This window comes from Melospiza georgiana, chromosome 2 (assembly GCF_028018845.1).
Source record: "Melospiza georgiana isolate bMelGeo1 chromosome 2, bMelGeo1.pri, whole genome shotgun sequence".
Lineage (NCBI taxonomy): Eukaryota > Metazoa > Chordata > Aves > Passeriformes > Passerellidae > Melospiza > Melospiza georgiana.
Window position 1 is genome coordinate 120,132,433 of NC_080431.1, and position 6,076 is coordinate 120,138,508.

A 6,076-nucleotide genomic window follows, 5' to 3' on the forward strand; every position below is an offset into this window, starting at 1 on the left:
CATATTTATATTTTTGCTGTCTTGATTTTTTTCTCTGTGGGCTCTTCTGAAACTTCAGTGCATCCAAAACTAGGAGGGACTGCTCCTTCCCTCTAATTTTTTAAAATTTGTGTACAAAATTTATGTCTTATTTATTTTTCTTTTTTGCATGTTCATGTTTTGCAATCTTGGCTCAGAAAGAAATAAAAAATGTGCAAGATTTTGAGAAGAATTTCTCTGTGTTTTCCCAATTAAAAAAAACTGGAATGTGTCTTTTTTTGGCCTGAAGGTGATGCTGTTTCTCTAGGAAAAACTACTGGAAAAGCCTTTGGGAAGTCTGCTGGGAGCTACTTGTGTTAAAATTCAGTATACACTGATTTATACTCTTTGTCTTGGCAAGTTTTCATCAACCCTTTGGAAGATTGAGTTCTGTCTGAGCATCAACTCAGTTTATTAAACCTCCCAGTGTGTCATGGATCAGCACACTCAAAATAAAAGCCAGCAAATAATTTTTTTTAAATTATCATCATTATTTTTAATGCACACCCTTCCTGTGAGGCGCTGGCCCTGTGCTCTGCCGTGCTGCCAGGTCATTGACACAGAAAACACAAAACAAAGGAGAAAAAAGAGAAACCTGAGAAGGTTTCTGCACCTGCCCATTCCAATGAGCACTCTGTTTTTGTGACCAAAGAGTAAAGTGTAAACTTCTGAGCTTTGTAAGAATGTGTGAAAAGCATCCATGCTAGAATAAAAACAGCTGGAAGCCTTCTGAAATGGAGTGTCTGGCTTTGCATTGTCTCCATCTCAACTACAACATCCATGGACACACCTTGGGCAGCACCAGAGCCCAGCCAGGGCTGCACCCAGGATGAACCAAAATGGCCCCAAAATGAGCCCAGGATGAACCAAAATGGCCCCAAAATGAGCCCAAGATGAACCAAAATGGCCCCAAAATGCACGGCCGGGCACGGGCTCTGTCCCTGGGATCAGTTCTGCTCCATTTGCACCTTGCAGTTCATTGTCCCATTCCAGCTTTAGCCCTGCAGTCCCACCCTGCTTGTTTTTCTCTCTCCAGCCCACGGGGTTTGTGCTCCTGGGCTGAGATTTGGCTCATTTGTCCTTGGTGCCCAGCTGGAGCAGGAATTGTTTTGTCTCCCTGCTCTGTGCACAGAGCTCACCATCCCTGAATGTGAACCCAGACCCACACACTAAAGCAGCACAGAATGTGAAAAATATAAAAGCTAAACCTCAGGCATCATTTCTCCCCCTTTAGAGGCTTGACAAGGCCTTTGCTGAGTCTCCAATCTAAATATCTACTAATAATAAGTGTTTAATAACAGACAACTATCCAACAATAGTAAACAACTAACAATAATAAGCATCTAAAATAGTAAACATCTAACAAGAGAAATATCTAACAGTAAATAAATATCTAACACTAGATAAATATCTAGTAACAGTAATTATCTAACAGTAAATATCTAACAGTAAATATCTAACCCTAGATAAAGTTCTAACCACAGAAAATAGCTAACAACAGTAAGCACCCTGGGACAGTGGAAGGTGTCCCTGCCCGTGGCAGAGGTGGAATTAAGTAATTAAATGATCACTGAGTTCCCTCCAACCCAAAATATTCTACATTTCTATGATTCCACGACTCTTTAACCCAAGTTTTGTGTGAATTTGTGGCACCTCAGTGAAGCCAACGGAGCTTACAGGGGGGCAGAATCTCTGGTGATTTACACTCATTAAAAACCAGCACTGAGCTAAAAGACCATCAAGTGCTTTCTGGGGCTGCTAAAATTCCTAACTGGTCTGGGGTTTTTTTCTGATTACTCTGTTTTAGGGTAACTTTAATCCTTGCTGGTAAAGAGCTGCAGGAGCTGCACAATCCCGGCTATAACAACACATCATTCCCTGGGTGGCACTACTGGAACTGAGAATTTCAGATTTTTACTGAGAATTCCAGGTTCCTACTGAGAATTCCAGATTTTTGCTGAGAATTCCAAACTTTCTGTGCTGCCAGGCACTGACCCCCCAGAGAACACTGCACTGACCTGAGGGCCTGGAGAAGCTTCCAGAATGGAATGACAGAGCTGGGATTGTGGGTGCGGAGTTTGGACAGAAGTGTGTGATATCACAGGGTGGGAAACTCAGAGTGTTATAGATGCAATATATAGGTATTATAATATTGGCTTTTTGCAAATATTAAAATGGATTTTATTTTATATGTTTGGTGTTGAAGTAACTTTGTTATAATTATATAATTTTTATTTCTGTTATTAATCAAACTTGGACATAGTTATGAAATAGCTCTGCTTGTATTAAAGTATGTACTTAGATGAGATAACATCCAATAAACATAAAATGAGAGCACTTGCTACAAATATGCTAATCACTAACACTCACCATCTAACGACAGGGCAGACTAAGGCCTAGAAACTGGAAGTGATAAGAATTTACAAAAATTACAACCAAAAAATATGCATACTCTAAACAGGCAGACCTAAAAAGGAGCCATCCTAAACAACTTTTGAAACACGTAAACTAAATTTGAAGAAAAAGTCTATAAATATACAGCAAGCTAATATAATGAAAAAGGTATTCAAGGAATAACCCCAAAAATACCAGTGTGCTCTTGGCTAGGTGCCAAAATACACCTGGTTGTAACAACCTTTGCTCTGTGGTCCTTATCTCCTATTAGCCTTTATTATCTTTTTTATTTTCACAGGAGAGTGAACGTGGTTTTCACATAGAGTTTAAGGGTTTAGAATGCAGTAATAGATATTTAATAATATACTGTTAGAATACATGAATAGATAGAAAGCAAGATGGAGGTTTTAGGGCAGAGGCTGCTCCTTCTTTTTCTTCTTCTTCTTCTTCTTCTTCTTCTTCTTCTTCTTCTTCTTCTTCTTCTTCTTCTTCTTCTTCTTCTTCCCCTTCTTCCCCTTCTTCCCCATAGGTTTGGGTGGCTTTGTGTCATTGGGTAAAAAAGTCTTAATTGCAGGCATGGGTGGTTGGTTATTGGGTTAAAAGTGAAAATAATTCAGGTGTCATTTCTTAATTGGCCTGCAGTTTTTTATCACTATCATTATTATTATTATTATTATTATTATTATTATTATTATTATTATTATTATTATTATTATTATTATTATTATTATTATTATTACTATTTAAAGGCCTTAAAAGGCCTTGTAGAGAGAGAGACAAGGAGGGCTCCATTTTTAGTTTGTTGAAGTGCTGCAGAACTCAGGGTTTGTGAGACTGTGAGATAAGAACAGACAAACATCTGAATGCCAACAAGAAATACCCTCTCACACATTTAATCCCAGCCTGGCAAACAGAAGTTAAGGCTCCACATGGCCCCAGTGGTTTCCAGGGCTCTCAGACAAATACAAACACAGCAACATGCAACCAGTGCTCCCCAGAGCAGATCCTGCCCCAGCTGGGATTTCACAGCCCCTGGGCCTTGAATCCCCACGGGTTAATCAATATGGATGGCAATTGTTCTCGGTGCACACACCAGATGAAATAATAATTTCTGTTGCTCTGCTCTGCTCTGCCTCCTCACTCGGGTGGAGCACAGAACTAGCAAAATGATACAGCAGTGCTGGTGGGGCAATTGGATTTGTTTTGTTCTGTAAGAGAATGTGGGAAATGAATTTGTAGGAAAATAGAAAACAAATTGTAGAAAGTCAAAAAAGAACTAAATCTGACAGGACTGGGAGGCGGATACTGGAAAATCCCAACCCCCTTGGTTTGGGGGACCTGTGAAGCCTGGACCTCAGGGGGATTTATTTATATTTTCCCTTTTGTAAACTTCTGGGAAGCTGGTGGATTTCCAGTCCTGGGAAGTTTTTCCTCAGGATTTGACGTGAAATGCACATGAACCAGCCCGTGGAGGCTGAATAAAGGGGGATGGAATTTCAGAATTTCAGTGTTCCTGTAGCTCCCCCAAGCATTTACTTGATCTTACTCGCAGGAAAATGAAATAAATGAGATTATTAAATGAGTGTGAGCAAAGGGGCTTGGAATGGTAGAGAAAGAATAGAGAAAGGTGCAGAAGGGGTGGAGAACTTTAATTTGCAGTGGGAATTTCAGCCTCCAGAAGCTACTGAGCTCTGGGTGTGGGGTGGCACAAGGATTTCTGCTCTCTCCTGGTCTCTGGCTGCTCCCGCTCAGTTTGGGGCTGGGCTGAGCCTTGTGCCCCACAGGAGTTTGAGCAGATGGGAAATGAGCCGTGAGCAGGGCCCTGTCAGGACCCCAGAATTCCAGAATCAAGGTGGGACAAGCCCCCCAAGATCACCCAGCCCCACCAGCATCACCCCAATCCCTGTGCCCAAGGCCACATCCAGACTGCTCTGGGACAATGCCAGGGACCCCAAACCTCCCTGGGCAGCTCAGCCCAAGGCCTGGCCACTCTGCCAGGGACAAAAATGTTTCTAATCTCAAATCTGCCCCTCCTTGGTGCCATTTGAGGCCTTTCCTTTGTGCTGTTCCCTGGGGCAGTGCAGGGGGGGAGACGTGCTCTGGTGGGCCTGGAGGGAGCTGCAGGGGTGTGGGCACAGATTTCATTTCTATGGGCCCAGATTTCATTCCTGTGGGCACAGATTTCATTTCTATGGGCCCAGATTTCATTCCTGTGGGCACAGATTTCATTCCTATGGGCCCAGATTTCATTTCTATGGGCCCAGATTTCATTCCTGTGGGCACAGATTTCATTTCTATGGGCCCAGATTTCATTCCTGTGGGCACAGATTTCCTTTCTGGTGGGCCCAGATTTCATTTATGTGGGCACAAATTTCATTTCTATGGGCCCAGATTTCATTCCTGTGGGCACAGATTTCATTTCTGGTGGGCCCAGATTTCATTCCTGTGGGCACAGATTTCATTTCTATGGGCCCAGATTTCATTCCTGTGGGCACAGATTTCCTTTCTGGTGGGCACAGATTTCATTTATGTGAACACAAATTTCATTTCTATGGGCCCAGATTTCATTTCTGGTGGGTACAGATTTCACTTTCTGTGAGCACAAATTTCATTTCTGTGGCAACCTCCATCCTGGGAGTGGCACAGGAACCTTGAGCCCCCTGTTTGAGCTGTGCCCTCCCTCGATGCTCTCCTGGCTGTAAATAACCAACAATGGCACAGCAGATCCCATTTTTTTTCCCGATGAAATCGTTGTTAATATTCTAATAATGCCATTACCAAGGCCATTTGCAGCTCAGCTGGCAGCAAACAGCTGCTGTTCCCTGGGATGGGAATCTCCAGCTTGCCGTGGGGGTGAATTTCTGTCAGGCCTGCAGCGGGAATTCCAGGGGAGAACAGGTGGGTATTGGGTTTTCTGTAGTTATTTTGGTTTTGGGGTTTTTTTTTGGGGGGGGGGGGGTTTGTGTTTTTTGGTTTGGTTTGGTTTGTTTGTTTTTGTTTTTTGGGGTTTTTTTTGTGGTTTTTTTGGGGGGGGGGGGTTTTTGTTTGTTCATTTGTTTTGGGGGGTTTTTGTGTTATTTTGGTTTTTTGTGGGTTTTTTGTGTTTTTTTTTTTGTTGTTGTTCTTGTGGAGTTTTTTGGAGGTGTTTTTTGTGTATTTTTTGTTGTTTTTTGTTCGTTTTAAATTTTGTTTTGTTTTTGGTTTTTTGGCGCAGTTGGTTTTATTGGGGTATTTTTCTTGCTTTTGTTTTTGTTTGGTTTTGTTGGTTTTTGTTTGTTTTTTTTCCCTGCAGCTCATTAACCTGTTATTCCCCCCCAAAACTGAGGTCTTTGCCACCTTTTTATCCTTGTAGCCTCCCGTGCTTGTGGGGAGCAGCAAAACCCCCACTGCAGCAAGATTTGGTGTTTTCCCCTTCCCCCTGTGTGTTTTTGTTTTTTTGCTGTAAGGAGCGTTTTGGCCACAGCAGGACCCAGAGTGCTCAGGCCATGGCACTCAGTGACCTGGGAATTTCACCTTTCCCTCTTTTTAGCAGAACAGGGTGAACACTTACAGGCCTTGGGAGGAAAATCATTGTTTAGCCTGATCCCTGCTCTTTATTTTGGGGAAATCCTGCAGAGTTTTGCCGGAAGATAGCAATTGGAAACGCTCCTTGTGAAACTCCTCC